At 35.0% G+C, this 21,569-nt stretch overlaps 1 protein-coding gene across 1 annotated transcript in view; it reads right to left on the reverse strand.

The window, feature by feature from the left end:
- Positions 1–245: 245 nt before the first annotated feature.
- Positions 246–21,569, reverse strand: part of LOC139969803 (potassium voltage-gated channel subfamily A member 1-like) — an 86,466-nt gene continuing 65,142 nt past the window's right edge. Inside the window, exon 3 of the mRNA XM_071975083.1 lies at positions 246–13,199. The gene's annotated coding sequence lies outside the window, so the exon portion shown is untranslated. The remainder of the gene's footprint in view (positions 13,200–21,569) is intronic.

The following is a 21,569-nucleotide window of genomic DNA, read 5'->3' on the forward strand; positions in this document are numbered from 1 at the left end:
CCCCGACTTCTGTTTAAATGCTTGTTTCTTAATATGTTACACAGACAAACTCTTGTGGAGGTGGGAGGGGGTGGGGGAGGGGAGGACTGTGACTGAGAGTGTAACAGTTTGATGGAATAATGGTTGGCTTACATATCCAAGCTATATCTTGAGCGGCGTTTCTCAAAAAAAAACATATGTTTTGTTAATGTTACATAAAGAGACAAAACGACACACAAAAAAATGACAATTCTTGGAGATGAAACTGATTTGATGACAGCGCCCCCGCTGTATATTTTGCGAATATATTTCAGTATATTAGTATATCCTGTGTGAACAGTCCCAACTTTTGCATAATCAAATAACTTGTACATTTGCGCATTTATAATATACAAACATACAGTACATAGTTTTTATAACAATTTAACTGTCTTTTTTTTTTGTTTCTTTGATTCGTAATTTAAAATCTTCGATACACTACATCTTAGGAAAGCACTTTTATTCACTCTACTTAATATATCACCTTTAAAATAAACCAATTACTAAATAAATATAAGTTTAAAACAGTTGTGAATTACACCCATCCCTTCCTCCTCTGATTGAAAACTTATCGAACAGATCAGGAATAAAGTAAAATAATAGAGTAAACAAATTAATTAAAAGTTCACAAACAAAATCTCTCTACTGAACGACAAATCATAAAATTGTGCCAAAATATTACACTGTTGTAGTATGAAAAAAAAAAAATTGCATTCAATGCGTGTATAGGTCATTTAATCATAAAGAAAAATACTTAATTTAAAAGTGCCACTAAATGGTACATGATGAATAAACATTACTGCTAGTTTGTCACATGATCAATTTTTCTGAGTTTATGAATATTCATGACTATGCTTATACCGTTTTTTTTCCTATTTTATATACTCAGTTTTTTGCAGATATATTGGTTTATAGTTTCTAAACAAAATTGTTGGTATAAAAAGGATTTTGATAAATTCAGGCTGGCCACAACAAACAAATGTCATTTCATTGTCTTGAACAGAATTAAAACACGTTAACGAGTTTGATATATGACTAATTAATTCCCGTCTTCGGCAGTGAATGAAAAGGTTGTTGACATATTTATTGTTGTTTTACATACTTTACGTTATTGTAGACACTTTCATGACACTTAATTGGTACTGTAGACGAGTATGAACCGCAACATGCACACTAATGCTATACTGTTAGAGTTTATACCATAGATATCTGAGCATGACTAGATTAGCTGCTATTACATGACACATGAGCCAGACAAAGTCACAAGGGGAAGCCATCTTGCTGCACTTCCATCATATCACAATTTGAGTACACAGTGAAATACGAATATGTTAATGGTACGTTCCAAACCACAGCTACGAGGTGGTGTAAACGCCAGACATTTTGACAGCAACAAGTTCCCCTTATCCTACCAATAACCCCCCCTCACCCCACCACCTTCCCAAACCCTTCCCTGTCCCCTCACGACATTGTGATACAGCAACATGGAGGAGGGGCTTGCAATCAGCTGCATACGTTGTTCACATCAAAGATAATATCCACGTAAAAAAACCCTAAAATGTATGATTCTAGAATATTAAAATTGCTCCATAAACATTACAAAGATAATTGTATACACACTTTTATGAGTACCTTAATATTTTTCATTTTACTTGTTTTTGTGTTCGTCTCACTTGTATCTATTTATGGCGAAACAATTTTGTAAGGTCAAACTGTAAATAATTCTAATTCTGTAGAGTGGCAGATCCCGGACTGTCCTTAAAGAGGGGGCACGGAAGACGGGTATATCAGCAGATATAAAATATACTAGCCGAGCAAACAGTAATTCATAAAGAAAACATCAGTGAACATGTTAAGGAATGCCCATGCACAAAGCGTGCTCAAATGTCTCGGCAGTGTACGTTGTTTTCAGCAAACTAAATGTTTGCAGCTAATATTAGTGCCAACTATTGTCACAAGAGGGGCCTGGGTCGTCCCCCCCCCCTCCTGGGTCTGCCCTTGCTGTATACTCCATAGTCCTCAGATAGTTAAGAGTTTACCATTAGAAGATAATGCATGTCTGCATTCAATATACCTTTGAATAGAAAAAAATACCTGATTAAATATAACCCCCCCTCCCCCCTTTTTGTTTATGTAGATTGAGAATGAGGAAATATTTGTTAAGGCAGACTATCTTTACTGTGTATAAACCAATCAATAATGTTCATTACTGTAGGAAATATTAAAATGATAATACTGGGATTATATAGCCATGCATATTTAAATGCTTATAAATATTCATGATATTTGTAATAATTAGCATACAACCTACCAATGAGCATGCATACCTCTTCCTGTTTAAACTTGCTTTGTTTTGCAGTTTTTTTTGTCCTTTTCATTTTGAGCAGAACTTCACTAGTTTCTGTGTGAGATGCAGCGCAATGTTCTAAAATTGTTATTATATCGCATTAGCACACTATGGACATGTAGTACAAAAACAAATCAAAACTTTTAAAATTAAAATAAATAATAACAAATATGAACTGAACATGGGAGACATAAATAATTTACTGGATTTTTTCTTCAATAAAAACAAGAAACTTTCTAATCTCGAAATAAAACGGAAAAAAAAGGGGGGGCAGGGGGATAATCAACTTTAACAATATTAAATAAACTACAATCATCTCAATAAATGCTAAGTTATTTTAATTAAAAGGCAAACAAAATTCCTCATTTATCTCTGAAAGCAGACAGGAAATGGAAAGGCTTGGGGGAATGGAGATAGGAAAGATATGGTATGGGAGAGAGAGGAGGGAGCGAGGGAAGGGGAGGGGAGAGAGTGAGGGCAGGGGGAGGGGGAGAGAGGGAAAGGGGGATATATGCATAAGCTATGTATATCAGTTGCCCATTATGATTCCTTCCTCACATAGCCAATTGATTCTCCGATAAAAGTTGGTTATTTTGACTTTAGGAAACACAAAATTGCCACAGGGGGATTTTCCCTGTTACACTGAGGAATTGCAAAATTCTCTTATATTTTTTTATATATTTCTTTATTTCTGACTGTGTTATCCTCTTAATGAACCATTCATCAAGAGCATCGGTTTGAGGCTGACAATGTTGTTCATATAAACAATCCATATTTAACTTTCATATAAGGACAACTGTCTACTGTATGGAGAGATGGCACCATATTGACTTATTGATTATCACATTGGTAGTATCAAATTACCATGGTAACAGCAACACTTCTGCTAGATCTATGTCTTACGTGGAAATAGAATTCTTCGTCCAACAGTTACATTTTCTTATTTGATAGAGAAGTCTCCCTTCGATGGCATCCTCCCTACGATCGATGGGAGAGGCAGCAAGGTTTGTATCAATGAAATGAATTAAACAGGGTATAACAAGGATAATAATGCCTACCATGCAGAAATTAATGTCACAGTATAATTAATATATTTTAATAATTAATAATTACTTTTGACATTTGCTTTCTCGTTACATTTGTTAGTGTTCCAAGCACATGGAACCAAGAACGGGATTATTTTAGTAAAGAATTGAGTCCTTACGATGCACACTGCTACAACTTTTGCTACATTCTCCAGAGAGAATTGTAGGTGGGAAATTTAAAGGGGGAACCACCATTACAAAATAATACCACGTTTTAAAAAAAAGCCATCGCTAAATATTAATCAAGTTAAATCCTGTAAAAGGTAGCATTGATGTATTATTTGTTCTATAGTTTTCACCGAAATTTTGTCCAGCGGCTTCACTCATCTGGAATGCTACAAAAACTTAAAAAACCGAATGACCGTAACTGATCGAAGACAAGCAGAAATTTGCGGCCAACTTTTTCTACTACATGCTGTATCGTTCCGATTGATTGTAGCGGTTTGATGCGGACTAGGATTACATTTAAGCTTCCAATGACCCGTTGTATGCCGCTGATAATGGAAGAGATTTGTCTATTAATATGTTAATTCAGTAGAAAGAGAAGGCCGTTACAGGGAAGTAGCCTGAGGTCAGAATCAATACCGACTGACCTATCAGCACAAGTGTGAAGGTTGCACAGACATTTTTAAACTCCCGTACAATAGTTTTACTGCTATCACGGAATGGGTGTTTCATCGCATGACGCTGCCTGGAATTATCGACCGTAGACATTGCCGTCTGGAGGGATTGCAGTTTTGAGTGATATTCTTATCCCCGCCCCCACAACCGTTGGCAAAACTACAAGCTGTGATGTTCTATGAAAAACATGTCTTATTTATGTCAAGTTTCATTGCCATTTAAACTGCAAAATTACAAAAAAATAAAATAAAACAGTTTACGGTAACATCTCTACTATGTGCTGTTTTGAAATATTGCTTAAACAAATTGCTAAAATGAAGTAATCACTATCCAAGCCCTTATGGATTGATTGTCCATGCATTTGTTTTCTGAAAAAAAATTATATAAATTTTTTCTTTTTTTCGGTGTCAACTGGTTTTATATCAAAGGATTTTACTAAACTAGAAAATCATTATTAGCTACGTCACTATATGCAATTAAAATAATGTTGTAAACAAAAACACATTTATAAAAATCATTGCTACAAAACTAACCAATAATCATTTTTTGATGTGTAAATATCGTTCTTACGGATGTACAAAACTGAAACTGTTTCTTTACTGTAACTGTAATGTCCCACTTCAGAACACTCATACTGTCAGTATGAACAGTATGAACATCATGTTTCTATCAGATCATGGTTGGGAACTGTTTATACTGTCAGTACGAGTGCTTTGAAGCATAATATGACAGGACAGTATAGAGTGGTATTAGCATTAGAATCTGAGAAAGGTAAAGAAACTGTTCATACTGTCAGTACGAGTGCTTTGAAACATAATAACGGAGGAGAGTACAGAGTGGTATTAGCACTAGGAAATTGTCCTCGACTGGCTGTGATAAGCTATGATTGATAATATGATATGGAAATGGGAGAATATAGTTCTATGGGAACAGAAGTTAAGGCAGGGAGTGTAAAGGAAATCTACATGTATTTACAGTAGCTGCGGTTGCAAAAATAATAAAGATAAAAAACTAGACAAAAAAGGCATGGGGGGGGGGGGGGAATGATAAATAACTAGAAATAGATGGTTTACATTTCCAGCAAGCAATGATAAGTTTGCCTTGTAGGCCTATGGGTTACCAAGTTCTAAAATATAAACTGTAAAGTAAAATACCAACAACATGGATTTTGTAAACATAAAAATACAAGTTAACAAGTCAGACCCTCTCACAAGGTTACTTTAGTAAACGTTTAGCAATTTTTAGGACGTTTATTCATTTTGGACCGATACTGGTGACCTTTGAAAGAGGTCAAGTCCCTTACTCGATGTCATAATTAAAGTCAGTTGTGAATAGTTTTAAGGTATCGCCACATTATCACAAGTGTATATCGTACCAAACTTTAAGTTTTCTTGTTGCGTTATTGAAATTAATAAATTTTTTCTCTTGCATATAAAACGGTGACAACTTTTCTCTCCATCTCTGAGACTGAAAGACAATCTTTGAAACCTAATTTGCATTTGTTTTCGATGTTAGTGTGGGCATCAAAAAGATTTCGTTGTCGGTAAAATCAGTCCCTTGGAGTGAATGTAATTTTTGTCGTATTGTAATTTTTTGTGAAAAAAAAGAAAGAATAAAAAAGCAATTGGTTGATTTACATGGAAAAGAGGGATGATTAAAATCTAAAATCAAAGTATTAATGAGTAAAAAGTTGATACCTGATGTTATGAAATCTTCATAACCTCCCCCCCCCCTACACCATCTTATCATGATAACACCCCAATTTCTGCACCCATGTCTTAAGATGTATAGATTGGCTATAGCCCTACATATACAGTAGCTAACAAGGTAACATTTACCAACTTTTAAATAAAATTGGAAAGTCCTTTTTCCCCATTTTTTTTTTATCAAATGAGTTATATATCGTCACCAATAGTAAGTTCATCCCTGCAAAGCTGCAAATTTTTTTTCGATGTATTTACGATTTATTAGTTTTATAGAGTCACAGGAGTACTTCAGAGATCAATAAAGAGAAGCACACATATATGCTGGGGACGCTTCAATGAATACACGTGGGTGCACGTACACATGACAGATCCTAGTACCTTTCGTAAATATGTTTGAAAGCTTTCAACACATTTGATTGGTATTTAGAAATATTCGTATAATTTATGATCAATTTTTTGAGTACTTGGTACTTTTCCACTTTGATACATTCATAGATATAAAGTGCTAAGCCTGATATGACTCAGTGTGCTCTACCGTCAAAAAGTATACAAAAAAATGATTACCTATCCATATTTTAAAAATAAAAAAGTGTTTACCTATCCATCTGTTAGTCAACCTAATGAAACAAAATTAAAATAAAATAAAATAATAAATAAAGAAATAAATTTACCAGATTTGAATCTTCTATGATGAATCAGAAACAAAGAAGAAATATCTATACAAAGAAAGAAGCTTAAAAGACCCAACAATTTTAGAATATGTTGGCTCTTAATGTTGGAACCAAACTCTTGGGGGGGGGGGGCACATCAACATTGGGGGGGAGGCCATTTGTCTACTGCTACATATTTGAATGAGGTAATATAAAGAAACCAACAGAAAGATATTTAACACATAAAACAACCAAAACCACTGAACCCTTTCCATTTATGCTTCTTCCTCCCCCTTGCCTACCTCCTTCCCCCCCCCACTCTTCCATCCCCTACCCTAATTGCAGAAGTATATGACAGCATACCTTATGTATTATGCAAAATTGAATGAAACTGTAAAACTCATTGTGAAAACGTTAAGAAAAATTGTAGCATTCAAACGCCATGCGTCGCAACTTCATTTCAGGTATAAAATTTTAAAGAATCATTGCAAGCAAACACCTCCCTCTTTCTTGACACATTACAAACAATTTTCTCTTAAAATGAAAAAGAAAGATTAAAATGATTTATTCATAAAACAGTCTTTGATCAGGTGCACACGGTAATTTTGTCTTTAATTAATTAATTAATTAATTAATACATGCTTTCATTGGTAGTGGTTGTAATTACTTTGCTTGTCGATATATACTCTGTATTGCGCACAGTAGAAATCAACATTCTAAATGATTAAAAAAAAAAAAAAAAAAACCTTGGCTGTAAGACTGCCAATTTAAAATGCTTTTAAGACATGACCCCTGTTTTATATGGCTGATGAAATTCCCAGTTCAAGTAAAAAACACAGATAATGTGAGACCAGATGTTATATACATGTAGTTTTTTTGGTTACGGCAATGGGCTTGCAATCTAAGAATTGCAGGTTTGGTTCTTGCCTGGATCACTATGTGTGTGTCGTTAGGACCTGCGAGGTAAGTTGTAAATTATACAGTTGTGTGTGAGCAAGATTGTGGAAGTATGCTATAGGATGACCACCCCCCTCCCCCCTCCCCCACCTTCCTTATAGGTGGCACCCCAAAGGGGACTGAAACGTCCAGACATGAGGGTGTCGGTGTGATACTTTACCAGTGACCAGCTGGTAAGCTGTGTTGTAAAGTCATGTGATAAAACATTCCATAACCTTTCAATTTAAACAGTTATGGAATTATGGAATAATACTGTCACAGATTACAGACAAACTACGACAAAGTCCCAGACAACATTGACTGGTAAACTTATACTTACGAAAATGAAGTCTTTTTAAGAGTTACTAATTCCTAAATTTACACTTTTAATCTTTTTCACCACCACCTCCCCGCCAAAAAAAAGTACAAATTTCGGATCTGTCAGAGGGAAAATAGAACGGGGGGCACAACACATCTATCTATCTCATAAGACTCACTTCCTTTCATTAAAAATAAATTTTCTATCAACTGTTTCATGAACATTTCTTCATTAAATAGTCACGAGATGTTACCAACATTTTGATTTATTTGTCTGTGATTAAAATTTCTATAACTATCATACTGATCATATTTGATAAGGATCTACAATAAACACTGCAATATTAGTAAAAATGACAACCATTTTGTAGATTCATGTTCCGTTATCACACAAGAATCAAAACTGCACGGACAGTATTGAACCCGACCAACTTAAAAGGAAATAGTCAAATGAATCCCATTCCAAAATGCCCCAGAAATAAGGTACAAGTTTTTCTAGAAAGGAAAAAAGAGAGTATAGTTTTCTTGTTAACGTTAAAAATGCTAGTATCAAAATTCTCTGCTCTGTTAGTTCCTGACAACAGTCTGAGAAATATCCATGCAACAATTATGACATCATAAAACCATCATTATACTCTTTGACATAAGGTTTTGTTACCATAACTACATACACTTTTGTCTGAATGCAAAATGGTTAATAAAATTGTAAAAATTTCTTTATTTTGCCAGTCTTTCATCGTGGAATGACTGAATGAAATGTTACATTGGATATAATATTTTAACTCGACTAAATAAAGTTTTAACGACCCAATTAGCACTGTCAGCCTCGATCTATAATCGTTAAACTGTTTTAATATATCATAGACAGACTAGGTTTATACTAGCCTATCACACTGAAGTTAATGTTGTGACCCTGGTTAGTACATACAACAAGTACAATTTATCCCTTCCATACAAAACTTGAATATATATGTGAACTGATTAATAGAGAGATCACACCACCGATTAGACACACTATTGTAATAGGAAGGTACACCTACCAAATGCAATGATAGCAGCACAAGATTATGTTGAGACATTTTCTACATTATATTGGTTACAAATATAAAATTGTATAAAAAGTGTGCATTACGCACATATAGATGAAACTGTACTTTTTTCAAGCTTACGCACACACAAACAAACGGAAAACAAACGAACAAACAAACTTACACACACACACACAGATGATTTCTTCTTAGTGATACATCAAAACTTTATGACCTGAAATTAAACCATAGTTTTCTCAAAAAATTTGTGCAGAACTAAATTACTGGCAAATTCATACATCATAATTTTGTCAGGTCTGAATGACTTATAGAATTAAATTCAGATAGGCGACATCCCTGAACGCTCTACGGGGATATAACATAAACGAAACATGGTACAGAGCTTGTAGTTGGCTCTACCTTACATATATAGTGAAGGTTGTTGGTATATTTGTTATTATAGAGGGTAGCAAATATTCACTCTGAAAAATCTATGCTGTATTGCAGGTATGGAAGATACTGAATCTAATCATAAAATCTCTAAGAAAACAGTTGACCAATCAGCAGTTTTCATCAGAATACGGAAGCTTTATAATCCAGAAACTTGCAGAGATTATTCACCCCCCTTCCCCTCCCCCCCATCTGCAGACAATGTGCAAAGGAGGGTTACTTTGATATGAATACTCTCAAAAAAGCATCAGAGTGAGTGAGGCAGATTAAGACAGGTTTTGGAGTGAGACCAACCAGTTGTTTCCGTCTAGACTTTCCTAACTCTGAGAAGATCCAAACATTTCTTCATCTTTGCCAAGGTAAGGTATAATTTTCTCTATGGATTCCATCATTTGGTATGGATTGAGACCAGGCATGCATTCACCCACAACAAATTGTAGAGCAGCACAAACTTGACAACATTTTGAAATGGTTGATATATATTACTGTACTTGCACAGAAACCTTGTGCCTTTGGGTTAACATGCTGTAGCTCATGTACAAAAAAAAACAGAAAGCTGTTACCCCTAGTTACTGACACAGTTTTTTGACTGTCGCTTTTGCCGGTGGGTTTCTGACGGGTTTTGCAGAGAAAGAGGCAAGACTCTCATACCTTAGGTTCACTAGAGTTTGACGAGAGGGAGAGCGATTATTTGACCCATTTTGACTTGTCGTGTTTCTGATCAGAATTCTTAAAGTGATCTTGCGATGCATGATCCCAAAGATATGAAGGAACTGAATCAACAATTAGACCTTCACAAATATGTATATAGAATAATTAGCTCTCCTGTTGGTCACTCTGAGCCATGAGGTCCCACAAAGTCCACACAATGTCGCACAAGGTCCCACAAGATCCCACTTTAATATCTCAAGATATTTGGTTCCTTCATCACATCTCCATTGCATTTTGTCCCTTTCTTGGGGGAGGGAGGGAGGGGCGGGGGTTCAATTTTGCAACACTGTATAGTCTTCCTCACTACAATTCTATTCCTTCAATTTACCCTTCTCCATTTATCAAAATTGATTATAAATTTTTGAACAATTGTCTACGTTTAAAACTGAGAATAAATAGGTTCACATTAATCTTGACATGCTTACTATAGGGAGCCGATTATGTAATAATCCAACCAGACTTTTAATCGAAAGATACATGCTTTCAAGTTTTCATCTTTTTTTCTGTTTTGCACATTGTATATTGGTTCTAGTCTATTCTGTCATTGGAAGACGTAGGGAATGAAAGTAGAAAAGGAAAAAAAAAGGAAAAAAAAAACATGATTATTACGGACATGATTAGGTCGTGGGAATCTCATGAAGTTGTTCCAAAACGAGACGTCAAATCTCATCGGGGAGTTGAAGAGTGTATGATGTGCGCTAAACAACTCCCAAACTAGTTTCGCAGAAATGATTTATTAATATTTTGCAGCCTTTTGTGTCCTTGGGAAGAAAAACCCTCTCAAGAATTCACTTATTAGATGCTTCGCTATAGATTGAAAAAAAAAAATTACATATTCGTTGGTTTTTGAGGTATATATATATATATACTAATATGACCAGCCAAAGAATTTTGCTTCCTAGCAGAGTAAGAGAAGTGAAACACAGAAATTGGGTAAGAAGATTACATGAACGATGTTTTTCCGGCCAGAAATAGGTTAATTAGATATTTGAAATTGAAAATGTTATAAGTTATTTTTTGTTGAATCCAATGTTAACTTTTCAGTAAAATTGACTGCAAGATGGATAAAAGTGCAGTCTATATACCTTTTTTCTCTTTTAATAATTTTAACATTAATTCTTTCATCTCAAGCAGCTGAATTACTTGCCTGGTGTCAATCCGTTTCGCAAAATAGACGGACAGGATCGGGTAGACCTAAACCGTGACCTACCGCTGACACGGAGTGTTCATGTAAAGTGTTACCTTGGTGATAAGCAAGCATTTAGCCGTATGGGCTATTAAAGATTGGTCACGTATCAATGTACATTATCTCTGGCAAAGGTTTAACTCTATGAAAACCGGATTTCAATTTATTCTTTCATACTTTGTTTAAGAACTTTGCTTACCAGTCTAACTCTTACCAACCTGTCTCTCTCTTACAAATGCAGTGATCATGAATTATCGACACTTTTGATGATAATTATCAAGAAGATTTGATCTACAAAGTCTTCACACACTTTCAGAGACATTTTGTGATTTTATTTCTCTACTCAGTAGTTAACCAAATTTGGCTTAAAGGAGAAGCAAACCTAACCATCAATATGATTGGTCTTTGTGATAGAGATATCAACAGGCAGGAACAACTTCCTAAACCACAGGAAAAAAATCTTATTCCATCTGAGAGATATAACATAATTTTTCGTTCCTTCACACAATATTTCATTATTACAATGTTTGCCTTCTGTAATGGAAATAAGCTTATTTTGCCTTTGGTGAATCATGTAACATTTTGAAACTCTTAACATGACCTGCTTTCATTGTCAAAACTGTCAACATTTTACAAAATGACAGCCCTGACTCACACAAGAATTTTAAACTATGGTATCTCCCAAACAAAAAAAAATCTTTTTTTATAGATGTTTGCAAGAGTTTTCCATCACAAAGACCTCTTTCAGATATAGCTGGGTGCATCCCCTTTATCTCCCAAAAAAAAAAAAATTTTTTTTAGATGCTTGCAAAAGTTTTCCATCACAAAGATCTCCTTCAGATATAGCCTGGGTGTGCGTCCCCTTTAAACTGATGACTAGAATTACCCTCAAATTTATCGAGACCAAAAAAATAGGTCACAAATTGTAAAACGGCTCAGACTGTTTGTGACAACTCCTCTACAATTTTAATAATCATGTTCTCATTGGTCCTATTTAATGCCCATGTCTAAGCTTTGTCTGACAAGATTATACCTCTGCAAAATTAATCACCCATTGGCAAGTTTGACAATCTAATTATATATATATATCTATTTGGGGGGCAATTCCAGATAAGCTAGCTCTCTAGATCCCAAAGACTATCGTTAGCATGCTTTGCTCTCACACGTATCTGTGATTCGGGTTCTCTTCGCAAACTTTTCACTGGCAGTACGACCAATATTTCAAGGCACTCTTTACATCCACATATTATCAATGGTATTTATACATATACCCCTTTTACTTATTACTCATTACTGTACATTCTCAATTTCTGATCTGGCCATCATATTATCTGTGTTTAGCTGGTTTAGACATCCTTTAAGCCAGGTTTACAGGTTTTCATATCTGTACATCTGATTTTGCTGGGGTTAGCTTTTCCTCGGTGTCCTGTTGTGAACACCATGGGTACAAGCAATCTGTAGGAGTTAAGTCTTCCCAGGTAGTTTAACAAGATCTATATTTCCCAACAAAGGCACTGAAAACAGGCCTGAGTATGGATACACCTAAAATAAAATAGGGCTTTCCAGTAGTGTCCTAACTTTACCGTGTGTGTGTGTTTTCTGGGTAACAACAAGTGTAGTAGTACTGATGTGCGTTCAATTCCCATGTCCATCACTTGAGTTCAAACCGTCTCTGCAAGGCAGGGCCGTGGAACCCCGATGGTTCATCGCTTTGGTCTGACCTCACAGAGCTAGCTGGTGCTAGACTATACAACAACTCTCTCTGCATACAAACTGCACACAAATCTTTTACACTAGGTTTGTAGTACCTGTTTCAACTTTGTTCTTCGGCGATACGCGGCTAGCTGTTGTTAGGCATGTCGGTCTAGTCTTACACGAACGGCTTCAGATTGAGGAAGAATAAATGGAAGATGTATTATTCGTTTTCCTGGTCTGAGGCTCTCACCAATCATCTCCTTCCACCACCGATCTCAAACTGAGATTGTCTTCATCAGAGAGAGGATGACTTGCATACGGTTTTTATGCCATTATCACACACACACTCGCACAGAGTCCCATATAGTCTTTCATATCTGGTCGAGACATCTCTGTTGTCCAACTTCTCCATCACATCATCCAGGCACTAAGAAACACAGGTGCAGTTCTGGAAAGGTAGAAAAAAGATGAAGGCATACACAGTGAGTTTAAAAGTTAATGCATTTAAAATTTATTTATCATCAAAACATTAACTTCATGCAAAGATTTAATTAATCACATGGAAAGGAAGTGAACTTGTTCCAAAAAATTCATACATCAACTTCAGCAATGTCAGAAGGAAATACATGCTTTATTTGTCATGAGAGGTTTACAGTCTGTGTTACATGGTGTATGATGAATTCATGAATCTGTGACATTCAAAAATGTGCTGTACCCATGCATGCAGACAAACACATAAGACTGATCGACAATTAAAGATTACTAAGTTTATATTTGAAAGAGATATGTGTTTGCTTTCACAGGAGATTTATTCATATTTAATTCTTAAAGGTTATGGATATTATGGTGATTGCCCCCAAACTTTTAGTTCTAATGCTAAAATTATTACTCATTTTCAGAAGTACGCTTTCCCTGTCGATTCTCTAACTTTTCAAAATTAATCACAGGCATTAATTGAGCATTACAAAAATGACACAATTAAAAATGTCTTAGTGATAAAAAATTGCTCTGCAGGTAGAAGGACAAAATGCTTTTAACTCTTTGAGCATACAAGACCATTATTAGACTTTCTAACATATTTTAGGATGAATGCAACTTTTCATTCATTGCATTTGTATGAACCACACAAAAGAAATTCACAAACCACTTTATAGCTTACAACCCCCCCCCCCCCCCCCCCTCTTGCTCTTTCTCTCAACACAACCAAGAAAAAGTAAAAATTATATCTATAAATAGACAATTCATTATTTAAACAAGAATGTAAAAACCTCATTCAATGATTCCATACATACTGTTTATATCTACGGCATTGTGCAGTATGTATAAGTACAACCCTGTGCATGTTCAAAATTTATTGCCTAATTCTACCGAGCCAGTTCATTACTTCTAACTGGCCGTCTATTATCCAGGGTGCACGGTTGCGGCATTCCCCAAAGGAGAGCAATGTCAACAGAGTAGATTCGGACTGCATCGTCGCAACGAACAAACAGGGCACGCAATATGATGGATGGTTATCATACCCGAAGGAGCGACTCGATGCTCCAGAAATTATCCTCATGGAAAGTCCTGGTCGTAATAATAAGTAGCCCAGGAAACAAATTAAAATTAGTCAGGGCAAGTAAACTATACTGTAGCTAGAGCTTGACATTAATCTTTCCCAAAAAATGTTTTGAAAAATTAAAGAACCTCCCTCACCCATGTCAAGTAAATTTTTAGTTCAGTAAAATCTTGTTACTTTTGTGATGTCATTCTGTATGAAGTAGTACTTGCAAATTGGTACGTGCATTCTGGGACATACTTTAGACTCTAAATTAGGTCTAGCATTGGGTATTAACTCATTTGTGTACGTACATCCCAGTTCCCACCACCATCCCCCCCCTCCCCCGGAGGTAATATATTATAAGCCAATAATAATAACAATAATAAATGAGACTTATATAGCGCCAAATCAGTAGACAAAAGCCACTGCTCAAGGCGCTTTACAAAGAAAGCAGATTAATTTACAAAAGAACAAGTGAAAAGATGGGTCTTAAGTAGACTTTTGAATGTAGAAAGTTTAGAGCATGTTTGAATGTGATCTGGTGACTTGTTCCAGAGATAAGAGCCAGAGTATTCGAAGCTTCTGTTATAACCATAGGTCTTCAAGCGTGGTTTAGGAACAGTTAAATACAGTTTGTTGGAGGAACGAAGTGTGCGAGTTGGAATATATGGCAAGAGAAGTTGTGACAGGTACACAGGCTGTTCCAGATGATGAGCACAAAAGGTGAGAAGAAGTAGTTTATACTGGATTCTGTAGCTGATAGGGAGCCAATGAAGTTCCTTCAGAAGTGGAGTGGTTTGGCATATTCTTCCCTTCCTTTTTACAATTACGGGCAGCGGTGTTTTGGATCTTTTGAAGTTTCTGGATGGTCGAATCAGGAAGGCCGAATAAAAGTGAATTTAGAAAGTCAAGCTTTGATGTTACAAACGCATGGACCAGTATCTCGCAATACCTTCAAGGTTATTGTGTGCAAGCACTTCTGCCAAGAATCAAATAAAATCAAATGGTACCCTTATTTATATACCATCTGAAGGTGAGACCTCTGTAAACAAATTGTTTAAATTTCAACAAAACAAAAGACTTTAACTTTTGACTTCAATTTCTTTGATTCAACTCTGTACATGGTTTGGTTAATCAACTATATATTGTTGCTTTATAATTAAGTCCAGCCCATTCCATTGTCACAACACCTACTACGCCTAAAAATATCCAAAAATGTACATTACTAAACACGCAATGGAAAATATATATAATGTAGTTACACAAAACACATGCAAGCACTATTAAACAGAGCTCGTTACAACTTTCATCAACCTATTGATGATATCCCACGGATAATATTTTTTTGCAATTAAAACTAAAAAGGATGTTTTCCAAACATGCATGGGATCAATATCGCCAATGGCAAGTTGGATGGAACAGCATCTCCTATAAACAAAATAAAGATTGAGGAAATACAGCGAGATGTGGAGAGAGAGAGAGACTGGGTGTGTGGGAGAAAAAAATACAGAATGACATAAAGAAACCAAAAAAATCATTAACAGAACTGAACAAAATAAATTCTGAAGAAATTACAATGAGAATGAATATGTTCGCATGTTAACGTATCTCTTCATTGTAATTGACAAATTGGACAGGGTACACTTTACTTTACTACTGTGTATAACTGTGTATGCATATTGTTACAATATGAGAGAGTATGTCAAAACAGTTTCTATAGATTCTGAAGCTATACTGTAAGGTATTAATAGAGAATTTAATGACTTTCAACCCAATTTCTTTATTAATTAACTTCATAATTAGTTAATTTAGGAGAAATAAAAATGTTGTAACCATATAAATCACTTAAAAAAAAAAAAAAAAATTATACTGTAGGTTTATACACTTAAGTTATTACAGTGTGAAGCTCAGTACATGGCTTGGTCAGGTAGATTTATACAACAGCTGGTCCAAACAAAACCCAAAAAGCAATGCTAAATATATACTCTTTTTTTTCCCTTCTTTGTTACCAATAAAACTATTCATAAATGCAAAGACTCATTAACTCATATATATATAATATGTAAATATACATGATAACTGAATAGAACATTTCTGCAATATGACTCCCAGTTTTTCATTTTTTTATGTTGATAATTAACTGTATTGATGTCCTACAGTAGCTCAATTGTAAATATATGAAAATATGGGTCAAATCTCAGCTCCCTTTGAAAGATTTCACCTTAATCCTCATTTTTCACATGTGCCGACTTAGCCAGTGCAGCTTTATAGACAGCTTGGATTTAACATTTTCTTTGAGCTCATTAGATAAAAAAACCAGCCTCCCGTACGTACCTTGCGATGACTAAACCATAGCTGCATCGTCTTAGATTATATTTTTCTCTCGCGAAAAAAAAAAGCTTGAGGATATGCGAGACATTTAATGAGGCACTCCGACTGCACTCAACGACAAGAGGGAGAAGAGAACGTTGTAAAAATGAAAGAAAAGGCAACTTTAAGACATATTCGGTGCAATCTTCACCACGACGATGGCACATTAGGGCCTCACACTCTTGCCAAAGTGAAGGATTCTCTAATGCAGCCAAGCTTCCACTGAATTTAAATTAAAGCAAGCCTATGAGTAAAGCATTGTACTGTACATCCCTATAGCAGGCTGCATTGGATACATGTATAATAATAACAATGTTGCAAAGCTACCTGTCGAGATGAACAATTTGAGATCGTCAAGCATTTAACTCATTTGAGATGAATTAAACAAATACCAGACATATTTGTCTATCTTCTCATTTAAAGGAGCTCTTTTCAGTTTGGCCAGCTATCACTCCCCCTCTATCTCCCCCACCCCTATATCCCCCTCTCCTCTCACATAATCTCAAACTAAAATTTCAATTACTTGATGAAGATGGACACTTCTAAACTCTCCTAGATTTTTTCAGCGAATAAATTAATAAATTAAACTGTAGCACCTGGCCATCATGTTCTATAATATCTATATATACAAGGATAAGAAACTAACCATTTCATGTACATTAATGTAGGCAATAAATGTATTATGAGCAGATACTTGAAGGTTATTGTGAACAAGTACAGTATAGTACCTGCCATAAATCAAATCAAATGGTACCCTCATTTATATACTTTCTGAAATTGAGACCCTCTGTATGCAAATTGTACTATATATACATTTCAACAAAATAAAGGACTTAAACTTTTGACTTCAGACATGTCTTTGTTTCAACTCAATGTACATGGTCTGGTTAATCAATTTATATATTGTTGGGTGTCAAAGATCACCTCTCAACATTTGAACTATAGGATCCAATACAGTATCTGTTACAAGTACTTCTTGGAATTGCACATGATATCACTCAAGACAAGCGATTAGTTGTCACATGATCGCAGCCATGACATTAGTAGATTGGGGCAGAGAGTGTGTTGTTCTTTTTTTTTGAACCAATTGGCACTTCCTCAAAAGTATCACAGAAAAATTCTTGTAAATATTTGTCATCTCAAGTCATAAAATGATACACTATTAATTAACCAACTGCAAGGTACCAGAGAGATACTTTGATATTAATCACCTAGATTTAGGTATATGAGGAATGGGTGAGTGATGGGGAGGGACGGAGGGAGGGTTGGAGGGAGGGGGAGGATATGCAGGAGAGGATGTGATGTGATGTAAATGACATATGTACAATAATAGATAACTACACAGGTAACACTAATATTTACACTTCCATACATGTACAAAATTCTTTAATTTATGTTGTTTTCAACAATACAATTTCCACCTTGAGAAAATGCTGGCTAAGACAATAATTGCTTTTAAAATAAACTAATTAATGCAGAATGGTAATGAGTTACTAATTAGTAAACTTGTGACCTTCTTTAATTTCATTGAAGCCACCGCTAATTGGCAAGAAATTTGCACAACTCAAGGTGATAATGAAGTAAAAGCCATCTATTCTTTTTAATTTCACCCAGTATTACATAAAATTACATTCAGTTAAGTGTAGTCAGTATAATCTCTTAGAAGATCTAGCCTATGGCTTCGATGAAGACACTGAATGGACACACTGTAACCCAGGCGCTAGCCAGGAAGGGAGGGGTGAACCTGTAGGCAAACTATCAGAGCTGTAGATTCTGCATTGAAAACTATCTAAGCGTAGCACCACCATGGGTTGGGCGCTACGTGTACAAGAAAATTTTGGCTGAAAATGCCTCCCAGATCGCTGGAAATGGCACTTCCAAGGCCATGTAAGTTGCATCTAAGCTTGAAATTACTAGCGATATCATAAAAACATACAAAATATATATGCTCAAGGGAAGGGGGGCCGTTGGCCCCCTCCCTTGGCTACGCGCCTGCTGTAACCTAGCTAACAGGATTGACATTTAAGGGCTCCTCCATGAGCCCAACAACCTGTTATGTGATCTCACTCCTCTGTTTCTTATTCTATCTCCAACTCGCTTTCTCTCCTCTTCCCTAAATTTCTTTCCAAGGCAGTAGTGATGTGCAGTCTCTGGACTAGAGGATATGTTCAGCTAGAAGAAGATCAATGCTAATTGCTTAAAACTCTCAAAGACATGCCCGATATTCAGAATCACCAAAAATCTACGGCAAGCTTTTGAGGTTGCTTATTTACGTAGGGGCTCCAACTTTCATGCACACACATATTATATACACACAGTATGCTGGGATGAAAATTAAACACTAAAGGATGAAGACACTGTGAGCTCAATTTCTGTCTCTGCTCGATGTGTGTTGACCACGTCGAGACTATGTATATGTACGAAATGGAAAATCTAGAACAGTACGTAACAATTCAGGGAATTTTACTGCAAAGATTTAATACGTTTCCAAGCAGTAATGCATTTGCATGTACGGTCGACAATAGACAAATTTATCAGCAATATCAAATATTACTAGTAATAATAACACAATTTATTGATCAAATTCTGACACCCTTATACATTTTCTTTAAACAAAAGTTACAATAAGTTGGTAAACTTTACTTCCTCCCACTATGTTCCATATTGTCCTCAACACACAAGTGAACATTTCTATCATTAATGTGATAAAACACAAATTGAAAATGTCCAAATTTTTCCTTTTACATTAAAAGAAAGAGTTGAGCAGCTAATAACCTGTATTGTGACCATTTTTTTTTTAGAAAATTGAAAAATGGAAATCTAAAACATGAATATTATTGAGAATATTCATTAATTCTTTATTGTGTTTGTAGAAGATAACCTGATATGCAAAAATTGGTCAATTTTTGATTTTTGGCAAACTAAACACAGTGTAGGTGACATGCATGTTACCTAATATTGTATCCATATATCACAAAGTTAACACAACAGAGGAGAGAAATGTTTATGTTTTTCATGACAAACTAGGATGGCCATAAAAATAGGAAAAGTGGAATTGCTTTTAATTTGCCAGGAATTGGTGACCCAGCCAACTGAAGAAGCTACTTTTAAAACACAAGAATATACTAAAATGGAAAAAAAAGGACACAAAAATAACAAATTGTACAGTGATTTCAAATTCGGTGCTACTCTCAAAATTTCAATTCAAAAATTATTTATTTGATCAGTTGATGTACAGTACTGTCTGTGCGCGTGTGTGTGTGTGCGTCTGTGTATGTGTGCGTTAGTGCGTGTTTCAAATTTACCACGGTTCACATGTACCTGTGACTTCCATTACACATCTTTATACCGTGAAATGTCATACGAGCAACAATAACTTCATCTCATATTCATGAATGCCACAGGTAGCATATACACAAGAAACCCACTCATTCATCACTGACAAAAATTTATTAACCAAAAAATTTTCTGTGAAATTTTGAAAAACTCCAGGCCCGCTGAAAAAATATGTCTATTATGCTGAGATCGCATTGCAAAATGCTGTTTATAGGGAAAATTTTATAGAAAGGTTTGCATATTTTGAAATATGAGATTCATCTTATTTTGATAGATGCAAAGAAGAAAGACTTAAGTACAGCAGAGTCTGCACAAGGTGCAAAATAATATGGAAGGTGATATATTTTCATTGAGCATTATACTGTCACTTTTGTAAAAGTGTTCATATCATAAAAAAAAAGAGAAAAAAAAAGTCCAAACTACAGTTTTGTTCAAGGAATGGCCTTTGTCTACTGTAAGAATTCATCCATTTTTAAACTTACAAATTTTTACTTGTAAAGCATTGATTGCACCACAATCAGTTGTTTAATACCTATAAAATAACATCGGACACTCATCATTATGGGAAACAACAAGAGTACATGCATTTTCTGTACACAAGTACAGAATATTAATAAATTAAATGCCCTCTTAGCGTTTCAAAAAATATATACGTATCATGTATAAAGAAAGAGGGCATCTTCCATCATTATTCGTCAAGTTTGAAAATACTGAAAATTTGTTTGTTTGTTATCTTTTAACTTTTTGCTGTGATATCCATTAATCACTATTTATAATGAACCTTACATACTTATTCTATTAACTATGTTCAATAAATAAAAAAGTAAAACACTTTCATATTTAAACAGAATGTTTAATGTTTCATCATTGTGACATATCTGTACAGTTCACTCAGTAGCAACATACCAATCTTGTTCAGCTCATTCCAAGTCCCCATCCATCCGAATAAATAAAAAAAAGCAAGTAAATTTAAAATTATTTTTAAAATGAAATCTTGTCGAAGTTCCAATTCATTAAATGTCCCAGCCACTTTGATCGAGGCTCTGCAGATATCCAATAGGATGAAGAACTGCAGCCTGAAATCATATAATTTACCACCACCACCCATAGCCCAATTTTAATTTGTCACCTTCCAACCAATTCAGTTGCTTTGCAGTTCAATAGCCTCTTTAAGTGTAAAGCCTACTGTAGGTACGCTTGGATGTATGACAGTGCTAGCTACTGCTACTGTACTGTAGGAGCAGTCATGTGTTGGCACAGACAGGCATTCAAGTGCTTCAGTATTTGATTACCCTGTATCTGATTATTAAAATGTAGTGCAATTTTTGAAATGCTTTCACTAAGAATGGGATGTACATTCTCATACCCAATGAAGTCACAAGCATATTACATCTCTCTCTGAGTGTGTGTGAATGTGCGTGTGTAAGCGCAAATATGTGTATATATATATATATATATATATCTATATATATATATATATACATATAAATATATCTAATATATATTTATATACATATGTATATTATAAAACTTACTGGTTTATATATTTACGAGTGACCCACTTACCTGTCT

Source organism: Apostichopus japonicus, chromosome 7 (assembly GCF_037975245.1).
Source record: "Apostichopus japonicus isolate 1M-3 chromosome 7, ASM3797524v1, whole genome shotgun sequence".
Classification (NCBI taxonomy): domain Eukaryota; kingdom Metazoa; phylum Echinodermata; class Holothuroidea; order Aspidochirotida; family Stichopodidae; genus Apostichopus; species Apostichopus japonicus.